This window comes from Armigeres subalbatus, chromosome 2, assembly GCF_024139115.2.
Source record: "Armigeres subalbatus isolate Guangzhou_Male chromosome 2, GZ_Asu_2, whole genome shotgun sequence".
Classification (NCBI taxonomy): domain Eukaryota; kingdom Metazoa; phylum Arthropoda; class Insecta; order Diptera; family Culicidae; genus Armigeres; species Armigeres subalbatus.
In genome coordinates, this window is record NC_085140.1 from 150,262,903 (window position 1) to 150,282,653 (window position 19,751).

The 19,751-nt window shown below is 42.8% G+C and overlaps 1 protein-coding gene and 1 pseudogene across 3 annotated transcripts in view; one reads left to right on the forward strand and one right to left on the reverse strand.

Moving 5' to 3' along the window:
• Window positions 1–19,751, forward strand: part of LOC134211015 (protein transport protein Sec24A) — a 118,958-nt gene that overhangs the window by 32,478 nt on the left and 66,729 nt on the right. The gene's annotated exons all lie outside the window — the stretch shown is intronic.
• LOC134209300 (protein transport protein Sec24B-like) lies at window positions 1,317–16,421 on the reverse strand (annotated as a pseudogene).

Below are 19,751 nucleotides of genomic sequence, written 5' to 3' on the forward strand. Positions count from 1 at the left end.
GTGACATATTCGGGCCAAACATTCGTTAGGCTATATAACTGGCCGCACCTGGTCTAAAGCAAAAGGATTTGTCATCAAACAGGACATAAATCTAATGTCCCTGTTCATACAGTTTTCATTATTTATTGATAACTCATATCATAAGATTTGATTATGTACCATCACATCATGCATACACCGAAATACTTCAAGTTTATTTTGATTCTCTCGTTACTGTCCATTACCAACCGAAATTTCGCAGAAATAAATTCTTACAGGGTTTGAAACAAAGAAACGGCATTTCTAGTAGGTAAACGCAGACTTACCATTAAAGCGCGGACACAAAATGTCGCAACAAAAAATCCATACAAATTAAATAAAAATAAACGGAAATAATAATTATATCCAGTCCTCTTTGCCCATGGCCTTTCCACATTTGCCTCTAACTTCACTTTCACATCTTATATTCAATGACGACTTTGCGTAAACAATAATTGATTTGTTCTACATTCTAATACAAAAAATATACCTACATAAAGCACAGAATATGTTACAGAACTAACTTGCGCTTATAGAAATAATAAGCAATGGTTGAAACAATTATGTTTAAAATGCCTTCTATTGGTGAAGCCACAACTATCGATGCGCCATGTTCACTCGGTGCTATGAAAAAGCAACTGCTCTTCAACATCTACCCATGCGCTTCTATTATTAGGACAGTCGCAATTATGCTATCGGATGCATTAGGTTGACAATGAGTCAGAGTTGTTTTTTTTAATTCGTAGAAATTCGTTACTTGAACAACGGAGTCTAATTAGGGTAGGAAATGTTACCGGAAGCGCATTTTGTTTTTATCAAAATGAATCTATTATATATTTATAGTTGTTCTCATCTTGGGGATACATCTTTGCAAGTTTATTATTAATTATTTCTCGCGTTACCAATTTAAGGAAGCATCGTGCAAACGCAGAAAGTGAACGTGTTTGCAGTCGTCGAAATTCAGTGTGTTTAATTGCCTTCGATTACTCTACGATATTTTTTTTTATAATTAACATATATTATTTTATTGTTTCACTTTACATTTGCAACCATTGATGAAGGCTTAGATTTATTTCTAATTACTCTCGCTATAGGTATGTTCTAATTTTTATTTTACATAATTCACATCTTCATGTCTCAAGTCTGCTTGCCGATAAAATCATCGCTCGGGCCGTTTCTTTTAAGTGACAGATTTGCTACATTGTGTTGTTGTTATTGCATGTGTACATGTGTATGTGAGTTTGTGTGACCTTATTTATACCTATTGCCTATTAAAAATCTCTCCACTCAACCTATATTCAATTTCTGCTAACTACTAAATATACATTCATTCCGTATTCATTTCTACTCTGGGTTCTCAGGTGCCGCAAGAACTCGTAGTACGATAGCGAACTCTGATTCCTGTCGTCGGCAAACTTCTCGACGAAGTACGCTCGGAATTGACTGTTGTCCCTGTTGAATATTAGAAAATGTATAAATATGTATATAAGTTTTTTTATATGAACTAATATTTTGTATTGAAACGGTTTTAAAATATTGTGCCTTGCAACAAAATGAAAACTTTTGTGATCATTTTTCAGAGCTTCCACAGATCTGAAATATTTATTCGCATTACAAATAGCACGTGCTATCAAAGCAATCACCGCTACAAACCACCACGTGGCGGTCAAATTATCAAAGTAGCTTTTTTGATGCAGGTATGTTTTTCTTAGGCGACTATCTGGCGCTTATTTTTGGTTGCTTCGGAAAATAAGCAGATGAGTAGATTTTATTAAATATGCGCGGTACAATATTTTGAACCGCTACATTTAACATCAATCAGATCCCTAAGGAACATTGGTCATTATAAACAGGCTTTTCTTCCCCGGAATATTATAAATCATAATTCGGAACTTTTGTTCTTCTTCAATAGATCATAGATGGTTCCAAGAATTTCAAATACTGTCACATATATATTATTGTTGGACATACCTGATGACCTGCACATAAGAAGAATACGGTTTCTCCTCATTGATAGCATCGATAAATGCAAACAATGCCTCACTGGCGGGTGTTTTCTGCTTGGTAGTTCGATACAGAAGTCAGGAATCGGTGTTGTCTACCCTACAACGAGTAAATGCTTGAATACAAATTGAAACGCAATAAACCTCTTCGGCCACATACCGAGAACATCATTCAGAATAGACGGCTGTACATTGCATCCTACGTAGATGAATAAGTGAATTAAGAACGTAAAACATAGATCGCGAGTCGAATCTAGAAAAACAATAGAACATATGACAAAACGCCAAGAAACTAAAACAAGCTTAAACCCTACTTCAGCAGTCAATTGTAACCGGGAGGTTCCATCAAGGATGTTCGCCATCTGCTCCCTCTTGCGTTGCACTTGGAACAAAAAACTGTCAAGCCTGTGAAGTCCGGATAAATGTACTGAAAATGAGTTGATCCAGTGGCATCGTTTTCATTTCACTCATCGCGAACACCTGATCGTCCAGCCGGGTACTTGTACCTACCCGGAAATGCAGCCTACAACATTTAATGTAAGGAATATAGATTCCGATATCGCCAAAAAGGATGTAACATACGTGTTTCTATAAGCGCTAAGATGTACAGTGGCAGGGCGCGAGGTTCTCCGGTGCCGCCAATCGAACCGGAGTTTTGCGGCAGATTTTAAATTTTAACGCACTGGAAGATGTCGACGGTTGCGTTGATGAAGCGCATTCTGGCATCGGACAGACTGGAGGTCAGCGAACGATCCACGGCCATTTTGGCCAACAAACCGACGATGCACTGCGAATCCGCTGAGTACATAACTTCCGATAGACTCGACGCCACGGATGCACAGCGTGGACACGAATCCGCCTTTTCGGTTTTACTACATTGTGTACAGTAGCTGCTTGAAGCATATCACCGATTTTACCGGCCAAGCTCTCGCAGGTTATCTACGGGGAGTAAAATGGTTAGCATGATTTCGCACGCGACCAGCTATTACTTTTGCATCTTACTCGCATACCAAATCCAGCATCCGATTCACATTCGGAAGCGAAAGCAGATCCGTTGACTGCACAAAGAAGTTTCCAGGAATGTATGAATCGTTAGTCCTCGAGTACAAGCGTACTCGCATTACAGCTTCGAAAACCAATCTTCGAGTCAGATAACGCCCAAAACATTTCTGCAGAGTTTTCACAAGCTGCGGTTTCGACGCACTGAACAGCGGTATATATGATGCATGCATTCACCGCTAAATTTATCATTCCAGCTGGAAATTACGAATCAAAAGTTTAATTGCAGAATCAAAGCTTAAGTTACGCGAAGAATTACAAATTGTAGCTACATCACAGTACCTTCGACTATTTAACAAGAACAGATCATCATAAATTCGTTGCGCAGAACAATCCAGAGCTAATCGCTTAGAAATCCAGTTGTTGGAATCTCCAGATGTGCCACGTCCTTGATGATCGATTGGGATCTCTGCTAAACAGTTTAAAAGATGTTATAAATTTCAGCAATAAAGTATTGTAAACTACCGCGATTGCAGTGCACCTGGTCCAAATTCTGCAAACAATGAATAATAACTCGATTCAATGTGCAGGCGCCTGAATGAAATCACAATTAGGCTGTAGAATTGAATTTCCAATCATTAACATAATGACGACCAACGCTTACCATCAGTTTCAATGCAATCTTGCAGTGTAGCTCCCAGCGGCATTGTTCGTGTCGTGAGCATGCTCGAATCGCTTGGGCAGCTGGGTCAACAGATCCTTGATCAGTTCCTTGCACTCCTTCAAATTGACCAACAGGTTATCGACATGCCGGTAGAACACATCTGAAGTATCTGTAAGAAAAACATTCAGTCTCATTTCCCTTTAATTCGAATTTCCATTGAACCAACCTTCCATGTCCAGGACGGTCACCTCGTGCGGTTGATTGTAACCCTGCAATGTTGTTGTAGAAGTGATCGCACTGTTGTAGGCAACGAAACCAACCTGCTCCGCAAGTGTCGCCCGGTAGATCGTCCAGCTGGGCGATCACAAAAGCGGGGTAGACGGTGTAAGTAGCCGGTTTGGTTGAGCCACAAACATCCAGGAAGAAAATCGTTACCGAGGAGGTCGGAGCTGTTTTAACAATTGCAGAATTGTAAATTGGTAAAGGAGTTGAGTACGAATCAAGATATCTATACTCATATATTCCGGAAGGGAGCGATGAACTCAATCGTGCTGGACTTAATTTCTGTACGCCGCGTCGGATTCCATAAGTTTTTGTAACGGACCATATTGAACCCTCTGGTACTGTTTGAAATATAAAGAGTAATTTGAAAATGAATACCGTGATGTTTCTAACCTCAAACATAAAAGCTAAGATAACGCACTTAGGATTCCATTTTTTATCAATATCCCGCGACTACTTGGTACATACGGATAAAAACAAACGCATGATTTGTTGGACAATCGATGGACAATCTAGTTTCTAGTTTACAGGCACCCATGGTATCGCAATGCTGATCATCTGGCAACAGGTGAAATAACGAGCCGGTGGTGACCTTTCAGCATCAAGAGCAAAAGAACAAAAGAAGCAGGCGAGGCGACAGTTCTCGCATGAAGTGGGACGTTTTAGTTGATCACCAATGATGTCGCAGTACTGCAATCAAAAGTCGGTGGATACGATTGGGTTTCAAAGTAATTCCGCGAAAATGTTATTTAGGTCCTTTGAAAATTTAAGCGAGGGCACAAACGATCCCCAGTGCCGCTGATGGATACCACGAGAATTTTATCTCCGGATGCATGACGTCACCACCGTGGAGAGTTGAGCATGCTTCTAAATGGGGCACCAACGGCAATCTTCCCCATGCCTTCGTGGAGGGCGTTATTGTGTTTGTGAAGAAGAAGGGAATGATAACACAGCCTGAGCGTACTGGTTTCATATCGCTGTTCAACAGCGATCACAAATTGCTCTCCTCGGCAAGAGCGGCGAGGAAACTTTTCACCGCCATTTTAGAAGCCTTGAATGGAAGCATCGGAAATGAAACACACGCGGATTTTATTCGAAACTAAACCCAATTGAATTCCGAACCTAACTGATCTAATTTTCGAACATTTGGTCCATTCAACTGACGCAAGGATTATTTGATGATTGTTGGTTTCGATGATATCCTGTAGTCATGACAATATTCGTGGATTCCATTGTGGAAATCCAGCATTCTGCCAATCGACGCGACGTACAGTTGAGTAAGCGTGGTCGCGAACGTGTTGGATCGTTCGATACACACCAACCAAAGAAACATGTTAAACGTTTTCATGACACTCAGTGAAGAAACAGATTGAATTCACTGGTTGAAAAGTTTCGATCATACGATCACGTTATCCGAAAAGTGGTTTGTGTCAATGAGGGACGGCGAGACACCGGAAAGTGAAAGTCGAAGCAAAATCCGAAGAGTTTGATCTTATAACTTGTTGAAGTGCAAGGAACTTGAGTCCAATCGAAGTGCAGAAGTTGATGAAAGCTAAGGTACAGGAGAAGAAGGCGATAGCGAAACTATTGAGAAGGCGATTGATCGACAAGAATTTGTCTAAGGGCAAGAGATTGTTGCGGATTAGAAGCATGAAGAAACCAGGAAAGAGAGTATACACAGCAACCGCAGCTGGAAAATCTTCGACGCTTTCTACGAAGAACTGAAAAGTCATACTTGAGATTTGTGATATTTGTGCCTCGAGACCAGCGAGAAGAATTCAGGCTAATATCCAATCAGAGAAGATATGACCAGCCGATGTGCGAAGCATCCAGTCGCTGATAACAAAATGAAAAGCAAAGAGAAGGTAAGTTGAATGCAATGACACCCACGTTCAATCCGCCCACCAACCGCGATAGTTAACCTGATGCCCCCACCTGCATGTCTCATTACCAACGTTCGATGACAATCTGGAAAATTGGTACTCTTTTAAGTGTATGTTCCAAATCATCAGTGAGAATATCCAGAGTACTCGGCTATCAAACTTTACCATCTGAAGAACGCTTTAGTCGAGAAGCGCTGGTAAGAATTGATCAAGATAGCATCAATAATAACGACTATCTGCTGCTTGGAAATGGTCTTCCAAGATAGTACGTAGACGAACGGCTCATAATGAATACGCACATCGACGCCTTGCTAGACGAGTATTACACATGAAAGTGGTGAAGAATTGCGCAAGCTTATTGATACTTGCACCAAACATGCCAAGGCGCTTAAGAATCACGAGTTACCCGTGGATGGATTAGCTGAGATGATCCTAGTTAATGTGATCGCAAAACGGTTGGACAAGGATAGCTTGGAAGCTGTGAGGTCCCAGCTGTCCCAAGAAGAACTGCCACCTGCACACAGATGATCGACTACCTACGAGAACGTGTCCGTATTTTGCAGAAGATGACCCAGGTAAGTGCTGAACGAGAAGTGAGTACCACTAAACAATGGAGAATACTTGGACAGAAGACAATGCAAGCGAGAATTTTGTGAGGCCATTTTGTGTTTTGTGCAAAGGAACTGTCCATCGTTGTAAGTGGTGACATCCATCTACAAGTGCAGTCTCAAGAAGCTGAGTGTTCAGTAATCACAGCCATGGTGAGGCAAGCCGGTTCTAATAGCCAATTGCTTGCTTGTGGCCATCGTACCGTTGACTGCAATTGCAATTAGTCGAAGAGCTGCAAGGGCAGTCATAAATCTTCTCCATGAAGAAAAATTAAGCTACGACTAAGAGTCAGATAGTCCAGCCGAGCGGCACCTGAAAAACAAAAATCACTTGCAGCGTACTGGATTTGTGAACTTATCATCCTTATTTTAGAGAACAGTTTCTTCTTCCGCAAAGTGATAGTGTTCAGATCAGAAACAAGACCTGCCCGTGCCTGCGCTTCTGGACTCGTGGTCGGATTCAATTGATCTCGAAACGCTAGCCAGACAATTGGAACCTGAATGAGACAAGCATCAACACCGATCATGGATCTCAAACGCTGTAGCCGAGTTAGGATGAATCCATTTGCACTAGTAATCAGTCTCGCGTTAATTCATTTAACGCCATTCTGTTCGGTGGTTAAAATAACCAAATCTTCCTCATGATAAAGGGGACAGTCCGGATCAGGTGCATTCTCCTAACGCAGCACTTGCGGTCGTCGAAATTCCACGAACCTCAGGAGATCCAGATGCCAATGGAACTGTTTAATTGTCACAGTTCTCAGCAGAATATTTTCCGAAGCCAATTAATAGCTAGGCATAAGTACTAGAACGCTAGGCTAGCTTGTAGTAATTTAAAAATCTTTGCCAAGTAGTGCTTCAACAAGCTTCACATGGTCATTTATCATCAATTTGTCTGTTGTTTCATCACCAATATTCGTTTGACACTTGTAGGGTACTTGCTGCCAGGTCGAAGTAAACAAGATATAGTCCGCGGAGTCAATTCAGACTCATAGAAAGCAGACAATCGCTTCCCCTTACAACTGAACGAAGCACGTTCGATACCGGATTCATGAAGAACATCAGACTTGGGGCACAGTGGAAGGTTTCGACGAACCAGACCATTGCTACTGTTCCCTACCATGCTGTATACATAGAACTGGCACCACCAAAAAAAGCGTGAAGCTATTTGATGTCAGCAAAAACCCTTCTGGTGTTTCCTTAAACGACGTTTGGGGTGGTCCAATCAAAATTGGACTGATACTTTCTTCTATCGATTCTTCTGTTATCCAGTTGTGCTAACAGCAGATATTCCAAAGATGTACCCAGGTGCATATTCACGAAAACGACTCAGAAAATACCAACTGTAGTCAACCGGCTGTTACGAAAAACGAAATTGGAGTGTTGAATTGGCAACTGTAACGTAGGATTGTGCTAGCGCCACCCTTCCTGGCACGGTGTCTTGATGCAGTTGACGAAAGATGAAGCATATGTAATACCAGTTGGAATCGAGGAAAACAGCTACATTGACGATTTTCTCACCGGAGCAAATACGACGGAGATTCTTCATCGTGGCGGATTTGGAGTCCACAAGTTTTGCTCCAACAGTGACATCGTCCGGAATCACATTCCGGTTGAACTGCAAGAAACCAATTCTGCCTATTTTGAAGATGCTGACATTAACAATGCGATCAAGATGCTGGGTCGCCAGGTTTGGATATTTCTAGTGCAAACCGGACCTGCAGGTCCCTTTCATCGTTTCATTGACTGGACTAGGTTAGCGCGGGTCTACTCGCCGAACAATAGTGGTCCTTGGCAGGATTTCGCCGCTATTCAACTACCTGCAGATCATCATTGGATTCCTCGCTGCATCAGCAGCTTCTTTCGACCATGGACGTTATGACGAATTGCTCGACCAATCGGACATTCGCGATCAAGGTGCGCAGGTCAAGTTGACCCAGGTAACGCTAGCGGAAACAAAGGTGAGTGACATTTTTCAACTTTTGTCTGACAATACATCGATCTCTGGTTTTTATTGCAATTGCCGCCCATTGTAAAGGCACAGGAGTGATGGTGATTGAGACACACAAAGAATCCAAAAAGGTCACTTGAAGAGAAAACAATATCATAGTTCCGCAAAATTAATTAGAATTGTGTAATACTATATTTGATCATCGATTTTCCTAATCTAGGAACTTGAAAAATTAGATAGTCTGTGGGAGAAATTCAAAGAAGTCAATCCGAAATAGAGTTGAGGAAGATCTCCACGGAAGATTTAGCTGACGAACGCATTCATTTGAAACCCGGTATTTTGAACTAAGGGTTCTTTATCAAACAAACTTAGATTGCCGATGAAAACTGATCGACCTCCTCACTCCCCTGGTGCTGCCACCTCATAGCGCTTCACTTCTGTTCCGCTCTCCCTGAACTAGAAAATCCAGATTTCAGTGACGATTATGATGAGTGGATGAATTTTCATCGATCGTTTTCACTCTCATCCATACAAATGAACTTTCGGCAGTACGAAATTTCAGTACTGCAAAACTGTTTGAAGGCGATGCTTGGTGAAAACCGTGCAATCACCTTGCAGTCTCAGCAGCGAATTATGCTATCGCGGACTTGCCAGAAGAAGCGTTTTGACAGCCAGAACCTGCTAATTAAACAACATTTTCGATTCAATGTCCACCCATGGTTCTAGGGAATCATCGAGCGGCTTTATGCAATCTCGCTGATGGATTCGATAAACACATTGGCGTGTATAAATAGTTGGAGGATCCCGGAGCACTGAATTTTTGCTGAGTTGCTCGTATAGCTCAGTCCGTCGACAAAAGGAGTGGGAAAACCAATTAGCAGATGATATGTGCCGGTGTAGCCAATCTAATTGCCTTTAGTTAGAAACGGTCGCGCGTTCCTTGCAATCTATTACGCTCCACTCCCAACCCTGCTGCTGTAGAACCGAACCAAAGCACATGTCAAATGTACCGTTCAAAGCCTCCTCGTACCCTCTGCCAACAATGATAGCACATCGAAATGTACGTTCTCTGCAAAAGTCTGCTATCTCGCTTTGTGTGACGATTTTGGAACAACACCACAAAAGCGCTTGAGTTGGCAAAAGGCAAGGTTGTGTTTGCAACTGCCTAAAATCATCACACTGATGAAGAACTGTTCTGCGGTTCGTGTCGGACAGACAACAAACGCCACCATACTCTTGCATTTGAATCCAAATACTAGTACAGAAATCCAGATGGAAGTCCTAGCGGCACTGGTAGGATCAATGATCAATAAATCCTCACGATCGGCATCGGTTGTCGAATCGCGTCGTCGGTGTCGTGTACTGCACGATCAACGTCAGCGGCTGGGTTACCTGATGCGGTATCTGCCCGTCGGTAATGAGGCTGATCAATCGATTCGTTATCGTCCGTTTCTGTCATCAGTTCCGCTAGTTGTACCGTCAGTCGCCCTAAAGCTCCCTCGCAGCTAGGATGAATTGCCAACAGTAACTCCAATCAATCTCGTTTTCAGAAACGCAGTCATCGGTTCACTTATGCCACCGTCAGCAAAACACGGTCATGGCAGTTATATTCTCGCTCGCGTCTTTCTGGATTGTGCTTCCTGAAGCCAAATTTTGACCTTAGAATTCTCTCGCTCAACGACTCTGTTCGGAAACGCAGTCATGGCAAAAAATCAAGTGTACGGTATTACACCAATAGTCAAACAAGCGTGAAACTCAAACCAATATCACTGTCTAACATTGATCTGATCGTACACAACACTATGGCAATTTCTGATATGTTCACATCTAACCAGAATGCCCACCACAACGGTGGATATCTCGAAATGGGTCATTCCACGCCACCTTCCGCTTGCTGATCCTAATTCAATGTCGCCTGCTGACGTGGACCTCATCATTGTGTCAAAACTTCTTCTCAATTTTGAGAACGACAAATCTTCGCTAAGCTGGGTTTACTCAGTGCTACGTAAACAGTTTTCGGATATGTCGTTGTGGTGAAGCTGAGCAGAAACTGTCTCCATACCGTTGTGTGTAAATAACTTCGATCGACAACATGAGTCCGAGTGAGTCCAGTTTGGAGTGGAGAAGTTGAGGAAGCAGACGAGCGTTATCGTTGAGGAGCTTTACATCAGAATCATTTTGAAGACACATTCCAGAGCCTCTGATGGTCGGTTAGGATTCGTTTGCCGATTCGGTGGAAAGTGTTGACACGTTGGGAGGAAGTCGTTCAAAATCAGCTGAACGCAGATTCTCAGACGACTCGAGAAAGCTATCGCCAGCCATAACCCCGCAGAGTATTCCAAAGTTTATGGATGAGCTATTTATCGTTGGAGCAATATGGAGGAAACGAGCCGAATTCCTCCAACAATACCCACACTTCTATCTTCCTATCATGCGATCAGGACGCAGCACAACCACCAAACACGGTAGTGTTTGATGCCTCGTGTAGGGGCAGCAACAATATTCGTTGAATGAGTCTCTGCTACTCATTGCCCACTGTTCAATCACCGCTCGTCTCTACTCTCATCAATTTTCGTGTTCCTCGGTATGCGGTGGGCAGATGCCGAAAATGTATCGGCAAATGGATTCACCCCTGATGATTAACTTGCTCAGCTGATCCCGTCTGCGGAAAATCCATCCTGATGAATTGAAAAACCTATCGTTTAAAAACGGTGACGTATGGTAGCCGCACCGGCACCGTACCTTGCAACGTGTCCTCAACAATAGCGGAAGATGAGTGAAAGGCATCCGCTGAAGCTCAACAGTCAACAAAATGTTCTACGTGACGTATTTTCGAGGACATGATGATGAACAGCGTCAGTGGATACAAACTCTCCAGCGAATTGAGCTCTTCAGTCAGGGGCTTTAAAATCGAAATGATTGCAGTAATAGTTCGCTATTTTCTACATTCCGGAATCACTTAGATTCTGGAGGCAGTGCTTGAAATAAACCAACCAAGTTCGGTAAGCGCTCAGTCTTCTTGGCATCCAAAGCAGATGAGTTTCAGCTAACGTCCCGTCTTCTTCGTCGAGACCAATCACCAAACTTCAGTCTTTCGCGGAAGTGTCTCGCCCATTCGATCCGATGGGCCTGGAGGCACTATCGTTGTAAAAATCTTTCTTCGCGTTGTGGTCGGAAAAGTTCACCTTGGAATGATGCGTTGCCGGAGAATCACCTAAATTGCGGACAGACTTTTCACTTCGAAATAAAAGCCTCTCTTGAACTTGATTCCCGGCGAATTCTCGTACGATAATTATCGAATCTCGATTCCATGTTTTTCGGACGCATCTGACAATGCGTATGGATGCTGTGGTCGCAAAACCATCAGCTGAATGGAAACAATGTTGCAACTAGTATGGTCAAGTCGAGATCAAACACTTCTGCAATGCTATCGATCCACGCCTCGAGGTTATGCGCCTGCAGTGTTGCGCGCAACTGGCAGAATTTATATTAGATTCGATCAAACTATCTTTCCTGGTCACGTTTTGAACATCTCATCAATCGATGCTCCCTGGATTCTTCATCTTCACATCCTGGAAAGTTTTCGTGTCAAATCGGTTGCAGAAATAATCGTTGACAATGGGAATATGGCGTCATGTTCACGTGAACACCTCAGACTAAAATTTCGAGGAAATTGCTCCTTCCCAAAAGCGACTCTCTCTGGTGGCATGGGCCACCCTACCACGGCAAGATTCAAACTTAGCTGGAGAATTGCATCAAAGTAATCACTCATTTAGGATTCTAAGCGAATCTCGCCGGTCGTAATACTGTTGTAGTCACCACCAATCATGCTACAATCGAGCTTTATCGAACAACACCTCATCGCTCTCCCATTACAACGCAAGGTTGCGTTTCGGTTACTGCGATTCTACAAAAATTGCCGTTCCAAGCCACCTCAAATTCGGCAACCGGGTCCAATTTTCAGCGACCGAGCTAACTAATCTTTTAAAACTCCCAATCAAGCAAACGTAATGGATCTATTTTCGCAAGAAATCGAGTTTAAGAAGCACAAGGGTGCTTGTAGCAAAAGTTTTTCATTCAAGTTCCAATTGAAATCACTACACCCGTTCGTGGACGCAGATGGGTTGTTTGAATCACCGGTCGACTATAACAGCTCAATTCCGTTCGACACAAAATAAACCACCAGTGCTGCCCCCCAAAGGCACACCACAATCCTTGTCGAGAAGCACCTATTTACGAATAAGCGTATGCAGGTCCACAACTTCTTCTGTCGACACTGCGGCAGCGCTTATTGGCCAATACGAGGTCGTGACCCGCGAAGATAGTTGTTCGAGTGTATCACATGCTCGACGCAGTCCCCAGCGCATTGGCCGCAACGGCGACCACTACCAGTCATCGTACTGCCGTCGCGCGCGTTTGCCCGCAGTGGCGTCGACGACAGGCCATTTCCGTTTCCTGTTTCCGAATCGTCGCGGTCCGTCGGTGATACGCCATTTTCGTGCGTATGTCGTCGAAAGCGGTGTACACATCGATATGGTGTACAATCTGACGTCCAACGCATTCATCAACGTGCTAAAACGTCTCGTCGTCGGTCGTATCCGATATTTACTGGTGACTATGCGCGTACGTTTGTCGGAGCAAACTGTATACTGGAGGAAAAACTGAAACCAGTTCGACGCAATGCACAAACTGCTTGGACTGGCTAAAACTTCTTGGCAGAAAACGGAATTACCTTCCATTTCCCCATCCAGCCTATTCGCCTCACTTGGGGGCCTTGGGAGGCTTCCTGCAAAGACCTTCAAGTATCACCTGTATCGTGATGGGTTAACAAAATGCAAAAGAGGTTCAGTACGGCGCTGCTCGAGGATTACGTGGCCCAACTCCAGGACTGTAAAGTGGCCAAACAATCCATCCGGATGTCGAGGTTGAACGCTTGTGCTGTTTAAGGACGATAATGTTCTCGCCAATGAGATGGAACCTCGGTCGGGTTCAACAGTCCCCTGGTATGGACGGACGTGTCCGGGTAGTATGTTCGTACTGCCCATGCACATATCACGCAATCACCGAAGTCTGTCCGCTCCCATCGATACATCCCCAGGAAGCTACCACCCATTCAGCATAGAAACGTTTGGTATTTGTTGAAAGTGTACTTTTCAACGGGGGCCCGATATGTTGGCGATGGTTTTTCAATATTAGAATTTGAATTAGTGTCATATGAATTATTACATTTGAATTTAGAACCCTATTACTGACAACATAAAATTGCACTCCAAATGTATCTCTCAATACTTTATGAGCCAAGGACACTCGAGAGAGTCGGGATCTAGATTTTATATTTTGTTCTTATCTCCGATTTATCTGATCGGTATCATGCCGTACTCACACAATATGGAGCAGAAATGATGTAGGTAGATAGAGCGGAGATAGTTTCGCTTCAATAAATAGTTTTCGTTATCGTTCGAATAAACTCGATACGAGGAGGTGCCGCTATTCAGTGTATTTATTGAATCGCGAATCAAAGAACTGATACCTGGAAATCGTCCCTGTTGTGCTAAAACTCATCCTGTCGTTGTTATCCATGCACGCGTATTCTGGTGCTACAGGATGGTTGCTGTTGCTGTTGGTCGTCGCTGTGGGTTGTGTTGTCGAACTCGCCAGGTTTGGCCATGTTCGGATTCGAAAAGTAGGAACGACGGTGGGCTGAGTCAGTGAGATGTTTCGAGAAAGCGTCCAAGAGGAAGAGTTCGCGACAACCGGTTCTAATCGTAGTAACTGAAATGACATCAAAAACGCGTTTAACAGTGCCAGCTGGAAGGCCAAGCGGTATTTCCATTCTTGTGAATGTCTTAAGAATTAGCTTCAGAATCGATTCAGGTTTAAAAATCGTTCGGCAGAACTCACGCACGCTACCGACGGACGTTCCCTCAAGATCTCTATAACGGCAACGCTTGGACCTGTATGTACAACCGGGTGCTAATAGACAACGTGTAGCAGGTGGATCCGCCAGCCAGTCGACGAACACGCGTAAGGTAAGAGCCGGATTTTAGAAAAATCATTAAACATGACGCGGAATGAGAATGATCGTAGGCGCGATCTACAAGTTCTTAGTTTCCCACTAGGTATTACAGTTCAAGAACCTCTCCATGTAGTTTCCCAACTTTTAGTGCCGTCAATCTACTCTCATCGGGCAGAAAAAGTTACTGTCCTTATGATTTAAAGAGCAGTCTTCATGACTCATTTGATTTATACATCTTAATTCCGAAAGCACTCACAAACAATACTTACATGTCGTGATTCGACACTGAATTACACTTCCATTTTTACTGTCGACAGAAACACGAACGAGGTTGATGTAGGTTCGACAAGCCCGGCATCGCACTATTGTACTGCAGAGAAACACTGATAGATTCTGTAAAAAACAAAAACGGTTATTATTTTTAAAAACAATGAATACATGTTTCAAGCTTACATCTGATCCTAAATGGTGTATCAGCACACCCAGCGAAGTCGCAATTTCTGAGCAACTGATTTCGATTTCCCGGCGTAACTTCGTGAGAGTAACCGAAAAATACTAAATGAAGAAATCCATCGGTGCTAGTCGGGCTTCAACCAATGATCAAGGTAAACATACTTGGATTCAGTTGACGCCTCCTGAACGGAGTGATTCAGGTGAATAGGTGGAGAGTCGAACTTTTTCACTTGAGCAGGATGTGTCGTTCGGAGTAGGTCTACGTGTTGTTACCCCAAAGCGATTGAACACCTCCTGACCACGTTGTTGTATTGCGGTCAGTTTGCTGCTGTGCTGCTGCTGGTAGTTGGCACCATATGGTTGTTGATGTTGCTGCTGCTGAACTGACACTGAGTCGTTGCTTGGTGGTGATGATGATGTGATGTGGAAGATGACATGTTGTGATGGGGTTGCTGGAACTGCTGCGGCATTGGTGGTGTGCTGCTGCTGCTGTTGTTGGTGATTTGGATAGTAGCTGCTGGTCCGTTGGGGGCGCGGTATTGAGGCATATTCTGCAGGGATGTTAGAGGTCTCTTGCTGATTGCAGAAGTAGAAGGCCAACCATACACGTTGACGCACGCCTGGATAAGTTTACCCGGATTTCTCGCAAGGAGGCAGGTTTGCTGCGGTTGAGTTTGGGAGGCATTTGTAAATCAGGGTACGTGGTTATTTTATGGGTCGTCCCCTGTGATTGATTAGTGGTGGAGCGGAATATGCCTGTCAAGATAGTGGTGGTATACCTATTTGTGGTTTGTGGAACGTTGGCTGTTTATAAGGGCGGTGCTTGGCGTTTGACTTTGATTTGGATAGCTGCCGGTGATGTGGGAGGTTGGGGAGTCCCAGGCCATTAACTCGATTCATCTTGTTGTTGGGCAGATGAGGTCGGATGACGCTTAAATTTGCATACTAGCTGTTATAGTACTGACGGCCTGTTATGGGTGTACCATTCCTAACGTAAAGGGATGCATTTAGTGGAGTTGAAGACCTGATGCCGTCTTGGGAGGTGTGTTTGTCGGTGCTCGTTGCGATCCCCCTCGTCCAATTGTTATTAGAACTCATAATGTGATTATAGTTACAGGAATACAGATCTGGCTGTTTGACTAGAGCCTTGACGAGGCAGCTGGTCGATTGTTCATTGACGGTGGCAACTGCGACGCCAGGAATCGTTATTAACTAGTGCATGATGACGTTCTACAGATGATTAGCACTGCTATGCTCGAAACCAGGTTCGCTACTCGATTATTCGGCTGCGGCAATCCGAGTATAAGAGTGGTTTCTGCACCATGGCGGTCCATTTGCAGGTAGGAACTTGGAGCGGTGTTGTTGAGGGCCATATTCGTGAAATCCCCAGGCATCCCTGTGGTTGGCTGTGGTGGACCGTTCAAACATGTTTTGCAGGGATAACTGCTGTAGAAGGCATCCCCTGCTGTTGTGAACATTGGCGGGTGGTGACTCTGCTGTTGCTGTAGACCATTTGAGGTCAGAGGAATGTTTCGCCATTCCATAATATTGTGATGGATTCGACATCATCTATTAATATGATGATATCTAAAAAAAATATTTCCATTATTATTTGAAAATTGTATAAATTATATGTTATACATCACGCTATTTAAAAATAAGTATAACTACGTTAAAGATGCTTTGTAAAACAGTCTTGACTTTCGCATTCATGAAGCGATTCGGGATTTCTGCTGACTATAATTCATAAGTGCACGATTCATATAAATAACGATGAAATTGACTTCAGCGACTACGTTGTTTATACCTATCTCCGAAACCTTCGTTGTTGTGCATTTGTATTTCCTATAGAAGTGACGAATGACTTAGAATCAACTCTGGCAGTATAAGGACCGGTAACAGAACATCAAAACCAAATTCTCAAGAGGGTGAAGTCTGAACATAGGCAAACATTGCTATAAGACAATTAAATAATACCTACTGCGATACCGCTAGCTTAGAGCATGATCGATCATGCTATCGTTAGGATAGTTAATAGATGGTTACCAACATTCATCGATCGCAATCAAGATGCGCCGTTTTCTGCGCCTTACCGCAAGCACGTGCTTGTTTAGATACCCCTTCAAGATAACGAACAAGCCGTCAAAACTTGTTTTTGTTGCTACAACAGCCAGGCTCATCAAAGCAATCATCACTAGCTCGAAACGAGTTGGTTAACCACAATCACTATCGAGAATATGCACCAAAATAGTGTTTACCGAGAGATTCGGAATCTTGTGCCTTAGGTATGTTCATCGAGTGCCTTGTGTCAATGAATTCTCAACTTACATCGGACGTGTGCCTGCCTTCCAGCCGGATTGTTGGGACATACTGTTTGGAATTGATAGTGAAATGTAAACTACATTTCGCTTACTATACGTCCGCTACTGCACAACGAAACGACTGATCACACGTTTATATCAAAGACGGAGGCATTCAGCCAAAAACAAAATAATGTGAACGAACATGAGCACGTTGAACTGGCTGTGAAAATGAGCCTGCGTTATGGCACGCCAGCAGCCGGTCGTGAGAGAATCAAAAGATGCGGAATAAATTTGTTCTCATAGAGTAGATTGTGCTGCGATAAATCCTACAATTAGTAGAGAAACGAGAAATACTATCAAGTAAAAAATTTAATTTCAAGTACTGTAATATTAAAAATCAATGGATAGATCGACCCGCGATAGAATGACGTGAATTTTGCTGCTTCTGAGCTGGCATTTCACATTGCCATAGTGCAAGACATTATACAAAAATAAATCAATTTGCATGATATCAATATCAAGCTCCAATCTTTCCGATAGAATGCAACACCAAATACCAGAATCGTTACTCACTTTTAACTGACTAACACCTATATACCGGGAATCCCATGACAAGTGGAAAACTTCTAAGTCGCACTTCATGAGATTTTATGTTCCGTGAAAATAATCGGGCTGACTTGTTCTTGTTCTAATATGGACCCAAAATTATCTATAAATGAGACTCTTGGTAACCTTTTTATACGTATCGATTAGAATACATCATGTTCCATAGCGTCTTCCTGCGATCAAATCTTTGACTTCTAAGTGTATTTCGTGACATTACATGCAATTTAGATTTTTGTTAAATGGCAAATATATGCTAGGCTCAACTATGAATATATGTCCGCGTGGATATTTACTGAGTATTTCATCAATAATTAGGGGATTGGAAATTGCATTATCAATGAGGCAATTTGTCTGAGGCCACAGCTCATTGCCACATAAAGTCTGTAACAAACATCATCAATGTATTCCATCAAACCATCGTTATGCACCCAAAGAGCCGAACTTAAATGAACGCAGAATGATAAGTGAATTGCTCACCAGAACTTTTGCTGTGTTCAATATGTCCACCAGAACGCTATTACTTAAGTTCGTTGGAAAAGATAGTTTCGCCGATACTTATCTAGATACGTCCCAGACTTAGTACTATACGGAATAATTTTCTGATGTCTTCATCAATAAATCACGAAAAAACACTCAATCACAGAAGTTAATCAAAAACTTACGAAAAATCAATGAAATTTTTCAACTTCGAAGATATTCATGAGTAATCCCCAATCATTATTAGAATGCATCTCCATCACAATATAGATCCAAAAAATAAATCACGTACTGTTTAATATTCATTGATGAAAACAAATGCAGCAGATGTCATCTCGTACGTCAGGCACGCAACAATATAATAAATTTTCTTCCGGATCGGTCAATAAATCACGAATACATCGAAGTTAAACAGTGTGTGCTTAACATAGTATATTCAGACTTGATTGCCGTGGGTAACGAGCAATTACTTTTGATTAGTATTAGGATGCTTTATCCCTTCAGTTGCGTTATCGTTAGTGTTGACTTACTTCTTGTGGAACAATTAGTGAATCTTCTCATAGCTCTACACTCCAACTAAAACTTTTCTGCTTCAATCTTTTTCTAGCTTCTTGTGGCATTTACCACTGGGGATATTGCCGCCTCACAGCTATTCTCTAAGCACTACATACCACAGTTATTAACTAGTGCAGTAGGTAAATCAAACAACCCTAAATTTTAGTTGTTTTAGATTTGGCATCGCTTTCATTCCACCCGTTGTTATCAAAAACAGAGAAAGAAAACTACCTAACAGCAGCTCGATGGGGAAGCCAAAATTAGGTTCAAGAGGATTGATTGGTGTGTTAACCTCAAATTTGGAATGTATGCCTGTTGGACTGATGAAATTACTTTAGTATTGGGTACTTTTATATAGGCATCGAATTGAAATCTATTGAAACCCGGGTTGGGCCATCCAACCAAATGGCTTCCACCAACGGTTCAATGTGGTGAATTGAACTTAAAGATGTTTGAACTCCATTTTGGGTTTTCTGATCGAACCACCGTGTGCGATGTTTCAAAGCCATGTTACCATTTTTGCATTTGAATATCATGAGGCCAACACGAGGATACTTTTATGCCCAGGGGTGAGTAAATTTGTAACCTAGCGATGTCCTACGATGGGACCGGAATCTAACCAACCACCTTCAACATGGTCTTTTTGGCGCGTATCTTACCCTTTGACAGGAAGAAGTCACCCTTTTCAACTTATGACAGTGTAGCATTTTCCAATAGTACACTTTTCTTCCTTGATTCTAAAAACGATCGAAATAATCTAAGCCGATTCTCAACCGATTTCGACGATTCATCCACCATACGTTACCGGTTAGGCAATGTTCGCTAGTTTTTGATTTTGGATCCATGCGAAGCTGTTCGTGAACGCGATGCAGTGAAGGTGTTTTGATCAAGCCAGGTCCGGTTCATTCAGCGTTCACACGACAAACAGTTTCC